Raw genomic sequence first — 18,750 nt, forward strand, 5'->3', positions numbered from 1 at the left:
GCCCTACTGGTTCTATGGAGATTGCCATTAAGAGGAATCATTAGGAGAGAAGGAACTGACTTTAAAAATTGATTTAAAATCAGAATAAGGTTGCTTTATTACCTTGCTAATTGCCATCTCTACAGGACAAACAAAGAGATTACATTGTGAGTGGATCCTCATGGAGAATTGATGAGTGTGACATGTTTTCTCTATTTGTTAAGATTTTTATATTTTGTGTAAAGTTAAGTAAATGGGGAAGCAATCGCTGGAAGAACTTATTTTGTTGAGACACAGCTTGACACATTTTTCTGAGCAATATTTATATCATGATGTATTAATTATATTTGTATATGTGAAGTGATTTAGGCACATATCTTTTGAGTCCTGGACTATGGTATGTATGGCTTTCCTGATTAAAAAAACGAAAAAATATATATTTTATTTTTTCAGAGAAACTGTGTCATCAAAAGAATACATTTTGCTTTGAAACAGTTTTTTTTTTTTTTTTAAATTAATTTTGGTTATTTAAATAACACCAGTTCACACTGCATACAGTAGGTGGCGGTAGTGCACCTGAAAGATGAGAGTCACCTGGACAAAAAAACGGTAAAAAAATAAAGAAGAAAAACGGGAAAATAATATTTGAAAAGGAAAAAGATTAGACCCCATTTAACTTTTCCAATCCTGGTGATTTGGCGATATTTTTTTAGAGTCATAAAAATGCAATATACATAATGAGCGAGGCACATTTGGCAAAAAAATACATATCTAAAAAATAATTTACGTCATGACGTGGCAGTGACAGCATTGATGATGACGTTCACCTGTGCCGCTCTATTTTGTTTCCTTTTCTTACAAGTGGAATTGGAGGTTTTTTGATGACAAAAACATGATTAAATGAAACCTTTTGTGGTTTAAAAGTCACAAGAAGAGTTAAATCTGTTCAACTAATACAAAAAGTTCGTGCTAACTGGCTCATTATGGACGGAGTTTCGTTTGTTACGGAGAAGATTAACGGACCGCTAATTCCCGCAACGAGAATGCTAACTGATAACCTGGTGGCGACGGGAGACGTGCCAAGAATGGAGGATAAGGAGGAAGAGGAAGAGGAGGATGGTGATGAAGAGGACTGTCTGAATAAGCTACATCAATAATGTGAGTAAGCGACGTGAGCTAAAAGTGATGCTAACTTCTGTTATGTGCCGTTTCTCGGCACTAGCTGGAGTGGTGTGTTGCTGTTTCCATGGTAACAAAGGAGGAAATCGCTTTTTGCTGCTTTGTTGTTTGTGTTGACTCTGATTTGGATAGTTGTTGTGTGTGATTGTTGTTTAGTTCATTTTGACTACAATTGGCTCATTTATTTTTTAGCCTTTATTTTAAGAATTAGGTCAGAAAATATAGAGACAGAAATTGTATTGAATTTATTTATTTAATAGGGACAATGCAATTTAACATAATTTCAATACAAAGCATGAAACTGATGTGCTGCATAAAGAGTATACAGCTGTTGCTAATTTCCAACTCGTGTCCCCAGTTGTTCCTTTGTGTAAACAAACAGATTAAAATGTAAAACATTCAGTTACATAAAACCCCATAACACTTTATGATACATTAAAATACATGTACAACAATACAAATGTTATAAACCAGTTTAAAATAAAGTTTGAAGATACTATTTAAAAGTGGGTACAGCTCTGCCTTGCTTTGAGCATTTCACCTGTTTTGTAAAAGATTTTAAGTCTGAGATTAATATTATTTCAGGTGGTAATGTGTTCCAGAGTTTACAGCCTTTGAGAAGGAAGGCTGATTGACCAAACGTAGATCTACCATGTTGTATGCTACAGTTTCCATTCACAGTGCTTCTCGTTACCCTGTTTCCGGGAATGACATGACAAGGTTGAGAAGATATTTGATACTTTTAACCTTTCTATACTATTGAAATGTTGCCAATGAATTTGTGCATTTAAGACGGAGCACAGCAGTTGGTTTGCCATTTTTTGGTAATGACAAACAGGTATTACAGGTATTACAGGTATTACCCAATATTGGCAGCCTCAAACGCCTCTTTTTTTTTTGTAGTGGTAAGTTCTGGTATCCTCACCTCTAACACAGTCCATCATTGTCAGGGTTTGGGTAAAGCACAAATGCTCAGTTTGCTTTTACTCTCGCTGCACAAAGAGGTTTTGGTTTACTTCTTGGGTTTGTCTTTGAAAAGTCCAGAGCCAAATTTCTGCCTCTCTCTCTCTCTCTCTCTCTCTCTCTCTTTCTCTTTCTCTCGTACACACAAACAGGCAGCACATGGCCAGCGTGAGTGAGTCAGCGGCCTGGTAACAAGTGGCTCTTCTCTGGGAGAGTCCCTCCATGTGCCCTTGTGATCAGGGCCAATCCCCTGAGTGTATCAGGTGCATGTCTGCTCGGAGCAACGTGAGACTCCTCCTCTGTTCCATTCTCTCAGTTGACAATGAAAATTGCGTGCTGAAACTAACAGAAATCATGGTGCAAAATTAATGGCTATCATTCAGACTTAAAAATATAAAACCACAAGTCTCTGCTTAGGGCATGGTTGTGCTTTGAGCTAAATCCTAATGTCAACACAAATTGACAGCATTAGCATGATAAAGTCACACAGATATGTAAGGCTCTGTTTCTGTCTAAGTTCAGTGAGTTTGCATGGTTTCTTTTGCTGATTTTCTAAACAAGCTGAACAAGTAAAGCTGATGGAAATGTCATCAATTTGCAGGTTTTAATTCTCAGCTCTTCAGAAACCAATGGGTGATGTCCCTCAGACTTTGTCCATGTCTGGTCTAAACCTTACTTACATTGGCACTTTAAGAAAGTCAAACTCACAGCCAGGAGTTCATCCTTTGGGAAACTGAAAGGTATTCTTTAATACGATAATTACCAAGATGTTTACAGTCAAAGAAAGCTAATGAATGATTAGTTTAAGTAATAATAAGAGATGTCAAACATTGTTATTTATTTCTTTAAATATAAGAGAGTTAATTTGTTTTTACTGCAGATAAACAGCTGTTTCCTTACGTTGAAAACACCAGCTGTTTTTTTTACTGTACATGAACAGGTAGCCCGTCTAATTAGTGTTTGTTTATCTTATTGCCATATTGCTGTCATCAGGAGCACGCACTGTATAATATCTGCAAATATCACACCTTGTACAATATAGTGTCATTTAGTGGTCATGAATGTAATAATTAGCGTGCAGAAGTAATAACAGGCTGGAGGTGCAGTACTTAAGCCTGCTCCCTCCAGCACATGTTCACAGACCTGCAAACACACCTCACACACCCACAATCAACTGTAACAATAGCTGAGTGTGCAGTACACTACGCCTAGTAGACACAAGCCAGGTGTAGCTGTCCTCCGCCCTGTTTGCTTTTTCAGACACACACCCTTTACCAGAAGAGAGTGTCTCAGACAGAGCTGCATGCAGAGTGAGGTGGTGTGGTCATGGTGCTGCTGGCTGGTTTGATGCTGACAGTCTTTTAACAAGACCGGGCCTGCTGAAGGCCTGTTAACCCAGGAAAGCCACCATTCATGTCAGACGTGCAGATAATGAGTGAAGTTATTGTCAACACTTAATACAGAGCTTCTGTCATATTTTTTTTTACTAAATGCTGTAGCAAAAGAAAAGAGAGAGAGAGAGAACTGTCTAATTGCAGAAATACACTTGCAATGTTTTGGTGCTGAATTGTTGCCAATGTATTTGTGCAATGTAGACATTGTGCAGGAGTTTGCCTGCAAATTTTGCAAAAATTAACCTATATTGGGCGATTAGGACATCAATTTTTGTTGCCAATGTATTGAAACAGGTATCGCATAGTGTTGTAGTTATTAGAATCATATCATAGTTTATAAATCTTGTTTTGTGACAAACTTACGGCATCACACACAGAAGACTTAAAATGCTGAAAACGAAGTAAAAGACTTATTAGGACAATACAAACAAAAAGGGGAAACAACTGAACAGCTGAAAATAAGCATCCAGAGTGTGTGTGACTGACAGGAATGACTTGTAGCTACATGGATGAAACTTCCAAAATGTTTTTCATAGGTTTGCACTGCCTTTTCCCCCCACTTTTCCTGAGTAAAAAAGTTGAATCAGTGCATGTATTTTTCTGCCTTTTCAGCACATTTATCTTAAATCGTAAAGAATGTGTGCTTTTGACACCTCTAGATGAGGTAACAACTTTATTTCAGACCTTGAATGTACGTATAATAAATGTGAACTTATTTTTTAAAAAATGACCAAAAGCAGAGACCTCAGAAGCCACCAGTCCTGACCGTTTGCTGGGTGTGAGACCAGATATTAAGTGAGATGTCAAACACTTGCCAAAGAAAGTCAACCACACCTTCAATAATTGCACAACTTCCCTATTCTTCATGTCCGCACACACACACACACCCATCTTCACCCTGCAGCTTGCAGCTCAGTCCTCTGCAGCAGCTTTAGCTTAATTGATGCCCTTCCCTAACGGCCGAAATTATAGCCAGGCTTTGAGGTCAGAGAGTCGGTTGTCAACAAGTGTGTCCTGAGTGAAGCCGCGGCCCTTCACCCACAGTGACACTTCACCTGACTCAGCACACACAGGCCTGTCCACCGCCATCAACACGCTGCATCTCGCCCTGCTCTGATCCCGCTGCTAACCCTGTCCGTGCCCAGTGTGAGGAGACTCATAGGGAAGGGGGGGGGGGCTTGTTTCCCTGCCTCTTTTGTCCTTCCTCATCCTCATCAGGATGCATCCAGTCGGATGCGCAGAGCTACAAATTAGGCACACACGCACAGCGCAGAAACACACAATCACACACAATGAAGGCATCTGCATACAGCTTAGAATGTTAAATTGAATTCCTTTTCATTCCACTGGCTGCACATAAATGCACCGCAAATCTAATCAAATTCAATTTTCCAATTACGCACACAGGGTTGGAATGAAAATGAAAGATTTGCTGGATTCACGCCTGAAGATATTTCACTCTAACGCAAAGCATAAGCCTGCAAAAAAAAAGAGGGCGCACATTTGCATTTTCTTGTTTTGTGTGCCGTTTCTGTGTTCACATAAATGAGGACAGAAATATAGCTCAAACAACCATGCATGAGCTGAAGAACCTCACATGTTGTATTCATTTATTTGCTTTATAAAGCTCTTCTTCTTACTGATTTGCTTTTGTAATATTAATAAGAACGGTGGCTGTGAGTGCAAACACACTGCAATAGCCTAAAAGATAATTGTTAGGACAATTGATAAATTATACAAATTTAATAAACATAAACAAATTAATAATCATGAATGTAAGACCACCAGTGGGAGCAAATAATGAACTGTAACATTAATGTTAACCTCGCTAAAGTAGTAAGCTAATTAGACTTTGATAAGAAACTTGAGTTTTATACACGGATGGATTAAAGAGAATTGTGAAAAGAGATTGTAGACTTAATGAATGCAGAACAGAGACACAGGACTTTGACCCACAGTGTGCATGCTCTATGGGCCAAGCAACGCGGAAGATCGAAATTTGAAACATTAAGAGGAATAGAAACAGATCAGTAAAGCCACACGTAGAGTGATGTGTAAATGAGGATGTGTACAAACTGCCCTTGTTGCTCACTTGTTGCTCTGTGATCTGTCTTTAGCAGTGTCAGCACAAAGCCAGTTTGGACTGATCCATTCAGACATCACTGACAGTGACTGATCTGGACTCAGGTGAACTAACTGTCCCCTCGGCTCACGCACACTCACAGCTGATTGAACTCTGACTGACACACTGTGACACACAGACGGCTAATGGGCTGAGACAGTGAAAGCTGCTGACCACACATGTTGTCTCTTTTCTGAACGATCCATCAGTCAGTGTGAACGTGCGCTGAGCCTGTCAGGTCTCTGATCTGCGCTCAGAGGAACCGACGTGCTGATTGAGAAGCTGAGAAAGACTCTGAGCACAAACCTCACCGTGCTTTGAAGTTGGGATGGCTATTTCAAGGTCAACACACTTTAAAGGTTGTAGTTGTTTCACAAAGAGATGTACACACAAAGAAGAAGTGATAGCACCTGCGGTTTGAGAGATAATTACAGGAGAGTGAATCAATGTTCAGTTTAAAGGTGTTTGAGAAGGGAGTTGTCCTGAAGGATTAGAGCCTTGTTGTAGTTTAACACCCACAACCTTTCAACTTTTGTCGTAAGGTCAGCCTGAATTCCTGCCTGGGAAACGCCTGCAGCATCGCTCTCTCTAACCGCAGAGAGGAGGCTGGTATCACTCCCTCTGCAGCTCACTGTTACACTTCTGTTACTGGGATCTGTGGGAGTACTGGTCTGTCATCCTGGATCGTGTTGTCTCATCTGATAACATTTGAAGAAGTGACTAATATGAGAAATTTGGTAAAGTTCAAAAGTTCATTAAAATACATAAAGATGGATGTTAGTTTAATGCGAACAACTAAATAAAGACCATAAGAAGTAAATGTTGTGCCAACAGCTTACAAGACTATAGTTACTGCATTTTAGAAGGGAGGAAGTTTCACTTAGTTCTTCTTAAAGGAAGATCCAGTAGATATCGCTCTTGAGCACCAGCATGAAACCAAAACAAACTGCTGTTAGGCCACACCTCCTCCATACTGAAGCCTCCACTCTCCTACAGCGACACATCTCCAAACGTCCTTCCACTGATGTTGCTCTGCATTGTTGTGTTAGCATGCTAATGTTAGCGCTCTTTAGTTAGCTCGTAGCTTCACATTGCACATAAACTGACACAGAATGAGCGTGATCTAAAAACTCTTACTAACATCCAAATAATCAGTGAGTATGTTCTTCTTCTTCTTCTCTAGTTCTTGACTAAAACAGCTTTTATACACAAGGGGAGGAGCCGGCCGTCCCGTCCATGTAAACACGGCTCTGACAACAACACAGCCAGCGGGACTCGAGCTTCTCCCTCATTGTAGACAGTCATGACTCAGAGGCACATTTACACAGGATAGACTGGATTTCTGCTAGATTTACGTATGTGTAAAATATTGTATATCTCATATGGGCTTATTTATTTTTATCAATTTAGAAGAAAACGTCCTTGTTGCTGGTGTTTTTCTTTCAGTTCATTTTGGTCGGTTGTTCGTTGCCCGCTGCTTGTAATCGTGCTGAATGATTTTATTTTTGACTATGACTTTAAACTGCACAGAATTTCAGGCCATTGAGAGAGTACTACTCCATAAAAAGTGTTTTTGTAAGGCAGTTATTTTTTTATAATAATAAAAAATGTCTCTCACTTCTGCAAAATGTCAAAACTGAACCAAGGCGTGGAGTTTGTTTTGGCACGTTCTGTATCATAACAAAATTAAAAAGTGGAAAAAGAACATTTTAAATGACGCTGTTTGTCCAGTAAAGACATTTTTCAGACCTAAGACACATTTTTTTCTTTGGTATTAGAGGAACACACTTCATAAGATAACACCTGCTCTGGCTTCACTCTGGTCTAGAGACATCTTTCATGGTTATTTCTTCTAAGAGTTTTGTGCACAATACTTAAGTTAAATGGCATAAAATCTCAATTTAAGTACTTTGTGATGAACTTTCTTTGTAGCCAAAGTGCTCTATGAATGTCTTTAATTAGTCTTTTGGCCAAACAAAACACCTCATGAAGTCCCTGAGGAGGCTGAAAACAGTGATGTCTATTAAAATGTCGAAAGGAAACATTAAACTAAGTAGTTTGTTTGAAGCGATCCTCTAATCCCTTTTAGATTAACACTGAATTAATTTGGTAAACGCCGACCTCAGCACTTTGAATCAGTGGTATAAAAGGCCTGGTTATGGTGCAAAACAAAGCTTTATCTGTTTAAAGTGCTCCCTAGATTCATTCCCACCCCCGCACTACTAACTGACTTTCAAACGTCCGCCTCACTTAATTAAAGCCGTTTGCCGGATTGGCCCCTTTACAGAGTGATGAAACAATCCCAGAGACAAACATTAACCCGGGGCCTGACCCCGCAGCCTGTCAAGAAGATGAACGTCTGGGACTGGAGGGGGGGAAAAAAACAGCATTCCTTTTCCCGTAAACCGGCACAGGGGGGGGGGGTGGGGAGGGGGGTTTTGGGAAGTTTGGTGAGTCATCACTTTTTCTTTTCTGCCGGCGCTCCCTCCTTTCGCAGCGGCAGCGCGGAGCACAAATACCTCCACGGCAGATTGCCCCGTCATGCTTTCAGCGGGCCTCTTGACAAGCGTCTCCCTTTGAGCGTTACTGCCGGAGCCGCAGCTGTCTGCACGGCTGTCTCCCTCATAAGCTCTCTTTGTCGGCTCGTCCTCTATGAAACCTGAGCTGATAACAAGTTAAGACTTACAACATGAATAAAAAATAAGCCTGCAGTGACTTGAACCGCTGCTGGCTCGAGCAGCCTCCGTTTGTCACTCAGGTTTGTTCTTGTGAGTGTGCATGTGTTAAACAGTTTGTGCGATCGGGTCAAATGCAGCGGGTGAGATGAGTCAGTGGATATCTGCTACCATGCTGAGAATTTATTACTCGCTAACTTCGGCTTGTGTGACAATTACATGCTGACGAATGCTTGTAAAATGATGACAGAGCTCAAATTTAGGAGCTTTTACAGCAGTTTTGGGTGCACCCCATAATGGAAAGCGCTTAAAGTTTCATAGAGAAAACCGCAGATTTTATTGCTTTACTTTCTTCTCCTATTTTTGTGTCAGCTCTTTTGTGTGACCACTCATTGGTCCTTAAAGCACTTTGTTCCACTAACTGATCATCGACATCATTTTGTGGTCAGGGACTCTCCCCAGAGGGCCCCCTGCACGCCGCACAATAACACCCTCTAACCTTCTATTAGGGGCCGCTCAGCTGCAGGAGCCCAGCTCTTTCCACTGTCCACAGCTACACACACACACACACACAGAGGATATTTATCACCCTTTAATGACAGACTCTACAAAGGATGATGTCACCGCCTGTAGCACAACAACGTACAACAAAAGGGCAGCCGTCCCGCTCTCCCCTCAGTTCGACCGCGGTGACCTCACTTGATTGATAGGCCTCAGTCTAACTCGCCTCTTTGTGCCCTTTCTGCCCGTCTTGCGGCCTGTCGTAGTTTGTGGCACAGGAGGCCTCTAAGCCGCCGCCGCTGCTGCTGCTGATGACTAACAGTGAGTAATCAAAACAGTCGTAGAAAACGGGCCTGGCTCACAAAGATGGTTGTTCTCATTAAAATGTCATCGAGCTCTGATATAAAGCGGTGTTTGCTCCTGCGGACGATCGTCTCTCGCCTTTCTCAGCTGTGGTAGACGCTCAGTCTGCCTGTGAGCACGTAGTTAAAAGCAGCCAAAATAAGTTTCTTTCATTCTCATGTTTTGAATTTAATATATCAGCGTTGTCACAATACTAGCAAAAACCAGACTGTGTTTATACCTGATTTAAGACCACAGCAACAGAAATAGAAGTCCCAGTAATCTTTTTGTTTAATAAGCAAAAATTGCCAACAAACTCCTGACCTGCACTCTGTCTTAGCTGCACAAATTTATGACAAGGCTGTGTTACCAAAACGTTGCCAATTTATTAGTGAAATGTAGACAGTTCTCTCTCTCTCTTTCTCTTGCAGCAGCTTTTGCTTAAAACATGACTTGACATGAGTTTTATTAAACTTCATCCACTTTCGATTCTATAGATCCTTCAAATAACGGAGGCTGTATCTTTTTAAACACGTTGTACCAACAAATATCAGAATCGAAAATGGGACAACCCTGATCAGTTAATCACCTGTCAGGTTGATTTTGTGATTATGCATTTCATCATCAGTCATAAACACACATTGTATTCATGCATGTTTCCTCTGATTTACTTTTCATTCCTCTCTCTCCAGTGTTTTAGCTTCAGTGATTTTACAATCGACACACAAATCCTCACAAAACTAATTCAAAACACATTTGTTCTTTGGCACCACTGAGGGGAGAAATTTAAGTTACTTCAGTGGAAAATTATTCACACAGCTTCCTTAATGTACCCAACACACAGCTAGTCCACTGGCACATAAACACAAACACTTACACACTCATATGCACACACATATATACACACACACACACACACACACACATGAAAAAGCCTGTATTAAGTTAAGAGCATTGATCTTGTCCCACGGCAATTACACACAGCTCCTTTTAGTTTCCAGTAAAGGTAAATAACTCCAACAGCATTTCTCTGAATGTGTTCCCTTGTGCATGAACACACATATTTAACTAATGCACTCATCAAAGTCCTTCCGTTTGAAATGTAAAAAAACATCCCAACAACCCCTAATGTGATTTATGAAAAACAAAATCCATTACTTCTCCAAACCCCCTGCCTGTGGTTTTTCCTTCAAACGGGTGCTTTGCTAGCTGACTCACTGGCTGAAGTACAGCAGATTTCCACTTCCACTTTGGCCCGTTCTTCTGAAACGGTAAAGAAAAACAGCAAGACGGGGAAGGGGAACGGAGGGGAGGAAGAGCCGGAGATCTGGAAGCGATTAGAAGCTGGCAGCTGCGGGTTGGAGAGGCTGATTCAGAGAAGGACCGAGAGGGAGAATATGGCACATGATTGCAGTAATGAATTTAATATCTGTGCATGTGCAAGGTCATCAATGCAGAGCCTTTTGATGGAGCAGCGGGGAAGATGAGGAACGTCAAAAAGTATTTTTCTAAAGGAAGTCGTTCCTCTTTACAAGTCGCACTGCTGCATTTCCTCTGTGGAGCCTTAAGGTCTTATCTGGCTGTTTATCCCGCCTTTTTATCGGTTTTCTATTTATTCAACACTTCCTTCCTCTCTTGGTTAGTGAATACCACACAACCACACACACACACTCACACACACTCACACACACTCACACACACACACACACACACACACACACACACACACACACACACACACACACACCAACAGAATTCTCTGCTGTGAATCAACTATCAAAATAATCCCAAAGAGAGAGATTCAGAAATTCAACAATCTCAAATACAGGTACAACTGCCCATTAGCTAAACCCATCCCATTGCTATTAATAGACCAGTTATGGCTTAGCACCAGTGATGAGGCTCAGCAGGTGGATCAAGTGTGGGATTTCTCCACATGACAAGTTGGTGCACTTCACTATTTTAATGTGTTACTTGCTGTGCAGGGTTTGCAAACTGCAGGGTGTCAGGAAGACGTGCAGAAACTTGAGGGAAAATACTTGGAATGTGGATTTGAACAATTTTTTATAACAATGGCGGTTGCATTGTAATATTGGAAAGTGCTGACTCCAACTACTTTCAGGCTGATCATGAAACAGGCAAAAAGGTGGAGGTGGGGTGTGTGAGCTGACAGTTTATACAGTCAGTGATAGCATTAGGCTTAAGTGAAGCCTTGCCTCCTACAGTAGCAGTCAGTAACAACACACCAAATTAACCCCACCCCTTATTTTGACTAATTATGCATTTCTCCTGGCCTCAATATAATCAGGCTTTTTGCCTTTATTAAGATAGGACAGTGGATTTAGTAGGAAACCAGGGGAGAGAGCGGGGAATGACTTGTGGGAAAACCGACTTGAACCCTTGGAGGACGATAGCCTCTGTACACTGCAGGGCTCGACCCAACCACAAGGCCATCAGTTCCCCATCCAAAACCATTTTTTGAACCAGGCCGTAAACATGTTCATTTCTGCTGTAAAGATGAACATTTTAACATGTGACTTAAATGGGGATTCCTTTGTTTTTCGAGTCAGCCTAGAGTGGACACTGGAAAAACTGCAGTTTTTTTTACTCCTGCATGGTTTTATTTTTTAACACTGAAGGTTGGTGCTTGATGGTAGCTAGCTAACATTAATGATAGCTACCTAGGCACCTACCCTACTATCCAACTGTAATGTTTGCTGGATAATTCTTCATGATACGATAGGAAAGAGTGCTCAGAAGGCAGACAGTGAAACAGATTTCAACCAACTGATTTGGTTTTAGCATTAGCAATAGCTCATGCAAGCTAGCTACTGATAAAGGCTGTTCTTCTGTCACAGTATAACATTCTTTGATTATTATTAACTTATGTTTGATTTAGAGGTGGACTAACAGCTCTGTCGTCTGCTGTCTCCATGTGAGTCAGGTTTCAGCTTAAGAGTAGAGGAAGTGAAACAGCTTTGCCATAAACAGAAGCTTTCAGATTCCGCTGAAGTGATTTTATCCTGTTTAGAGAGTCTGTGGAGAGGCCTCCTGTATCATACGGGGGGGCTACAGAGGGGCTCTGGGATTTCACCTTTGACTCATCAACACGAATCACTTGAACACTTCTGACACGACTCATCCTCGGCCTGAACACACACTCTCACTTATGCAAAGAACGCTCACTGATGCATGCTAAATAAAGTTACACTCAGTGATGCGTGCACAAAGAATGGATGTTCATTTTTGGTCTTTTCTATGAAGCACTTTTTGGATCTAGTAAAGTAAAATCAGTGTAAAATCTGGTTTTCAGGAGTTTCGCTTTTTACTGGGTGCATCTCTGTATCTTGATTATTTGGTAACTTCTCCATATTTTTCTTAGTTATATGTTTATCAAGTATGATGATCTGCTAACTCTGAAATCTTCCTGTTGTACGGAGGTGTCTCATGAGACGCTGCGGAAATCCAAGATGGTGGACGAAGCGACTTCTCTGACAGTTTATTTGCCTTTATATCAATACTGCGTGCAATAGGAGGTTATCATTGTATCAACTAATGAGTGTAAAGAACATACTTGCAGGCAGGAAAAGAGTATTAAGCAACTTCTTGCAGCACTAATTGAGTGATCTAAACATTGTCACCCTCGCCCCCACTCTCTGAATTTTCCTGAATACGTCCGGTCGCGTTCACACCTTGACTCACCTCCACTTCACACGGAAATTATTACCACGGGGGCGGGCAGGAAAAAGTCTGGGTTAAGTCGGGGAAAAACAAATTCCACTGTTTGTGTTCACACTTATTTTATTTTTTACATTTATTAAAATACAGACGTGCACATGTCAAGTTGATTTCATCTTAATGTGAAGCATGACCTCCTCTGTTTGGATTAGTGAAGTGAGATAATCTAAAGCTACTCTGTGTACACACTCACTTTGCACAGTAAGTTAACTGTGGATTAAGGGCCTTTATAACTTCTGCTTGCCTCGTTAACGCCCGTTAGGTGTGTTTCAGTTGCTCTGTGTGCTTAGTATTTACTTAAATTCAAGAAAACTTGAAATGATGTAATGGAGCTGTGTGTGTCCTGACATCAGCAGCAGCTGCACACCTGGAAACTGTTCCCTGGAAAAGATGAGTCAGGATTAGGGTCTCGTCCGCCATCTTTGTTGACAAAGCTGCTATCAGAAGTCCCGCCCCTTCTTGAGTTTGATTTGTCAGTGAGGGAGAAGTGACATTGACAAGCGTGGCACTGTTCTTAAAGTTGAACTTATTTCAATTGAGAGCGCTGATGATATCTCAAGCTATTGTGAGTCAACATGTTTTTTTTTTACGTCAACTTTAAATGCATTGAAAATTAAAAATGTACACTTTTCACACCTGTATGTAACTCCTGTCAAAAGGGGGATAAGTGACCTGACAGGTAGCAGGACGTAGTGAACAGTATTGTGCAGTGAGGTCGGGTCTGTCCCCGTGTTTGTATACTCACTCTGAAATACTGAAACCACTCACTGCTCAGCTGGTTACACTAACTGATCACAACAAGAGCGTCTCCCTCCTCACCTCTCTGCTCTTCTCTCTCCCCCCCCCCGAGTTGTTGTTTCCCCCTCCTTCCCTCATGTCATCTCCGGTGGTCTTGACATCTTCACGGCGGTGGTCTGACTCCTGTGTGGGCTCAAGGTCAACAAGCTGAACGCAGACATTAACCGGGTCAGAGAACACACACACACACACACACACACACACACACACACACACACACACACACACACACACACACACACACACACACACACACTGAAAGAGAAAGAGAGAGGGGGTTTTCACCTGTTATGAGTCACTTTGATCACTTTATGAACAACAGTCAGGCTTGTGCGACCCCTCACAGATTCAAAACAACAATCTCTTTCAGCTCTGTGCTGCTGTGGGGGTAAAAGTGCAAATACTGAGGAGAAGTTTCCCAGAAATAATCAGTAGAGTCAGACTCTCAGCAGTCAGTAATTACCTGCTTCGGGTAATAATCATTCACAGATTACGCTACAAACTAGGGGATTTGTCCTATGATTTGTTGGTGAGATTGCACTATTTTTTATAATAAAAACCCAGCATTAACCAGCCCCAATTTAAACCTGATATCAGAAAGGCTGCTGGAGGGATTATATATGCCGTCTGGCCTGGGAACACCTGGGAAATCCCCTGGAGGAGCTGGAAAATGTTGCAGGGGAAGTCTGGGTTGACTTACTTCCCCTGCTGCCATCACGACCTGACCTCAGATAAGTCGAAGAAAATGGTTGGATGGATGGATTTCAACTAACTCTCATCTTATTGCGTCATCTCATCTCTCTTTACGAGGGAGCAGATTTTGGTAATTCTGTTTTTAGTCCAAGTTTATTTGTCCACTTGTGTTTCAGTCGGCCTTAATGCGGACAAAGACACAGTCCATGTGGAGTAAGGTTGTCAAATATGTAATTTTGTAAAGAGAGACAGGAAACTTTGGGAGGAAAGAGAGTGGGAGACAACATGCAGCAAAAGGCTAATGTCAGACTCAAACCCACGGCCGCTGCGACGGGGAACCACAGCCTTTGCACATGGAGGCGTGCGACACAATCTTTAGGCCATCAGCGCCCCACGTTGTTAATATTTTTCATTCTTAATAACCGATAATATGAAAAGTACCTCAGCTTAAAAATATCTACGGCTCTTTAGTTGTATTTTTAACTAAAAGCAGCCGAGAGAAAAAGAAAGAGCGCTGTCTAAACTTGCTTTTCAAGTTGACTGAAGCGAAGGCATCGCACAGAAAAAGTCCTTTATTACCAACTGCTGGTTGCACCAGTTGGCTGTCGATGCCAGGCGATGTGTTCCAAGATTATTTTGGACGCAGTTCAGACTAGAAAATCTTTATCAGGAGAAATAAAACAAATATAACGTCTATAATTTAATTTTCAAATCAATGTTCTCTACGTAAAAGGGATTTCAAGGTGATCAGGTTTAGCCGGTCTAATTTCTTCTGTTTGTTTCTGGTCATAACGTGAACATCAGGAGGCTGACGTTGAAAAGTTTCTTCATCCAGTGTTTGACTGGAGTGGTTGAAGATTACATGTGTGACGTATGTCCATCATGTCAAAGCAGAACCTCGCTCCTGATTGACGTCCGAGCTTAAAAAAGAAGGATAACTTCCTTTTGCCGTTATTTTTAGTAGACTTACTCACGGAATAAAGCCGAGAATAACTTTGTCAGGGTCACATCCACCCATGACCCACTCATGGTGTGTGTGTGTGTGTGTGTGTGTGTGTGTGTGTGTGTGTGTGTGTGTGTGTGTGTGTGTGTGTGTGTGTGTGTGTGTGTCAGATTAAAGATGCAGTGTTAAAAAGGAGGTGGTGTGATCAGATGATACACTCTCATTTCATTTGTTTCAGTCACTGCTGTGTTGTTCTTCTCAGAGACTGTTTTGAGATTACAACACCAGATTCATACGTGTGAACTTGCACGCACACATACTCGACAGGTCGACAGGTAAACAAGCTCATGACAATTCATTTTAAAACATTTTGAAAATCAGGACGCCATGTAGAGGCAAAAACAGTTTTTTGTTTTTTTCAAAACCCAACTTCTTCTTTCTGGAGCCAACACTTGTGTTTGCCTCGTGACCCACTTTAGGAAACTATTCTTATCTCTTCTTTCTTTGTCTTTGTGGAAAATGTTGATTTCTTCTCCGTCTGAAGTCCGTTTCTCGTCCTAATTCACACAAACTCGAGATGCTGTCGAGATAAATCCTTCACCGGATTTGTGGTTAGTGAAACGATTGGGCAACTTTGTTCATTGACGTACGCGACTAAAACCTGATGACTCGACTTCTGAAAACTTCTGGTGGATGTGACAAATCTGCCTGTATCTCTTTACAGCCGTAGGCTTTTTATTGCATCATCTAAAAACTGCAAACAGATAGATACACCGCAGACTCATTGAACAGGGCGTGGACACGCTTCTATAAACTCCTTCACAGTACGTCGGTCAACATTAATGACTTTGAAAAAGTTACTCAAGAACCTCTGAGTATGTTTCCCTTTGTGTTGACAGTACTTCACTTCACCTGAACAAATAATCTTATCAACTTTCTGACAGATTTCTATCAATGTAGTTCACATGATCATGATGTTGTTTTTATGAGCTGGCTCCTCACAGCAGGTATGTGAACACCTGTCAGTCTGCTGCACATCTTGTCCCTGACGTCTTAATGCTGCTCTTCACTGTGTGTTTTGATAGGCTCTGGATTAGGACAAATAAACACTCTGCTGATCTCCTGCATTTTCCTTCAGCACCACCAGAAGTTCAAAGTTTTTTTTTTTTCTTTGATCGTTTCTGTCGCGATCAGAAAATGAGCAAAGAGGATGTGGGTACCGCACAAGATATGTAGGCCGCAAAACAACTGGGAATAACATTTACATTTGGGAAAGAGCGCCGGTGATGTCAACATGTGCCTTTCTGAAAAGTTGAAAGATTTTCAACTTGAGCGCTCAGAGTGCCCGCTGCGCTTATCGTCCAGGCGGCTGCTTTCTGGTGCGAACGCTCTACTCATTGAAAACAACTGAAACGCTGGCGCTCAGAAAAAAAGCGCTATGGACACAGGGCCTAGAAGAGAATAACCTTGTGTTGGCACAAACAGTACAGCCCAACATGGCAGTTAGCATGGCTGTGCTTAATGTTCAATGTTGTTTTACAGCTCGGCTCTTTTCCTTGTTGGAAAAAATCCAAAGCCACAGCTCAAGAAAATGAAGTTCAACCTAGCTTGCCATCACCTCTTCACGGCTGATCGGTGACATCAGTATATGACTGTGATGATGGAAAATTTCCTCCTCAATCCACCTGTGGAAAGGTGTGGCAGAATGAGCAGGTTACCTAAGCTATAAGCAGTAATAGCCAGGATAGTAATCTGTTCTCGTTGCATTTGCTTTTGCAGATATTTCTTTTTTTACACGTCTTAGTGATTCAGTTATTTTGCCCGACCTCTGCACATTATTAAGATCATTTTACTGCAGTGAGCTCTGAGCGAAACAGACTCGGCATCCTGCCACATGAGCTGCTGCTTTCAGGGCTCTTTCTCGTAAATCCATTGTGAAAGCTTCGGGGCTCTGACCAGCACAAGCAGAGCGAAAATGAGAGAATGAACGGCTGCTGTTTGAGGGTGAAAAATGGAAAAACACAAAGACAGGAAAGGGATATTTGCCAAAACAAGGAAAAATCCAGGAGCGCTGTCCCGGTTTCATTTGAAAACACCCCCTGAGGGGCAGAAGTTCTGATGTTGAAACAATATTTTATGCAGTTAAATGACTTGAGGTTATACATTACATGGTGGAATACACGCTCTGCTATCTGATCTACACATCTATTGTTTGTTCTTCTTAAATGTGTGTGTGCGAGTGTGTAAACTGCCCTGCACAAAAAGCTTTAAAGTGGGCAGCTTCGGCTGGATTCCTGTTTGTTCTCTGGGCACGAGATCAAAGTCAGGTGGCCCCTAAAATGAGCTCGTAGGGGTTTGTGTTGCGTGTCACCGCTGAGTCAAGACCCGGAGGAGCGAGCGACTTCTTTAATGTCGATCCAAGAGCCAGACTATACACCTCGTAACACCATTTCACAGGTGAGAGCCGTGTCAGCCTCCGTGACACTAATTCCCCGTAGTGAACAGTGAGCTGATTATTCTGGGTCAATTTTTTTTATGGAGCAGGGATCCAAAGCTATTCTCAGCGACAGAATCAGATTACGTGACGATCGGTGTGCAGTCGAGAAGACAGACGTGTAGAGGAGATGGAAACAGAGGGATTAGGAGAGGAGGAGGAGGAGGAGGTTGCGGGGTTGCCAGGACTCCCGAGCTTGTCTGTCATCCTGTGCGTCAATCGAACTATTCCCAGACCCCGACGCAGAAACAGAAACAGAATTTGCGCGAAAGAAACGCACACACACACAAAGAAACACACATTTTCTCACTCTATCAACGCACTCTGGATGCTGTAAATATCCCCTTTTGTCTGCTGTCGCACTCTTAATTAGACTCCACTACCACAGAAATCTTTTCTCTACCTCGATCACACTCTGCTACAAGGTACAGCCTTTGGTTGTTTCCCAGGCAACAGCTGCTTCCTGTTTGTCTGGCTGGTTTTGGCCGGCGGTTCACTTATGATAATGAAGTGGACCTGAAGAGGAAATCAGATGTTTGTGATGCTAGTAGGTTTTTCTTTTTATAGCTGCAGGATTTCTGAGCTGGTTTGGGGCTGACTTTGAATGTTTACACCTGATTCGTTTAAAACAAGAACACAGTTAAAGGGTCTCTAACGTGTTATTGTGGTATCCATATCATAGGGTGTATTAGGGCTGGGAAATATATCAAGTTTTTAAGATATATCGATATATTTTCAAACAAGATATAGGGTAAGACAATATCATTAATATGGATATAGTTTATGTTTGTGCATTAAAATAACGTTATAGAGGTGCCAGTTCACCTTTTTCTCATCTCACTGATGATGACTGACTGTCTGTTCCTCTTAACCCCACTCCTCCTCTCTCTCTCTTTTATTGAATTTAAGGAAAATCACAGACAGGTAGT

Source organism: Labrus mixtus, chromosome 20 (assembly GCF_963584025.1).
Source record: "Labrus mixtus chromosome 20, fLabMix1.1, whole genome shotgun sequence".
Lineage (NCBI taxonomy): Eukaryota > Metazoa > Chordata > Actinopteri > Labriformes > Labridae > Labrus > Labrus mixtus.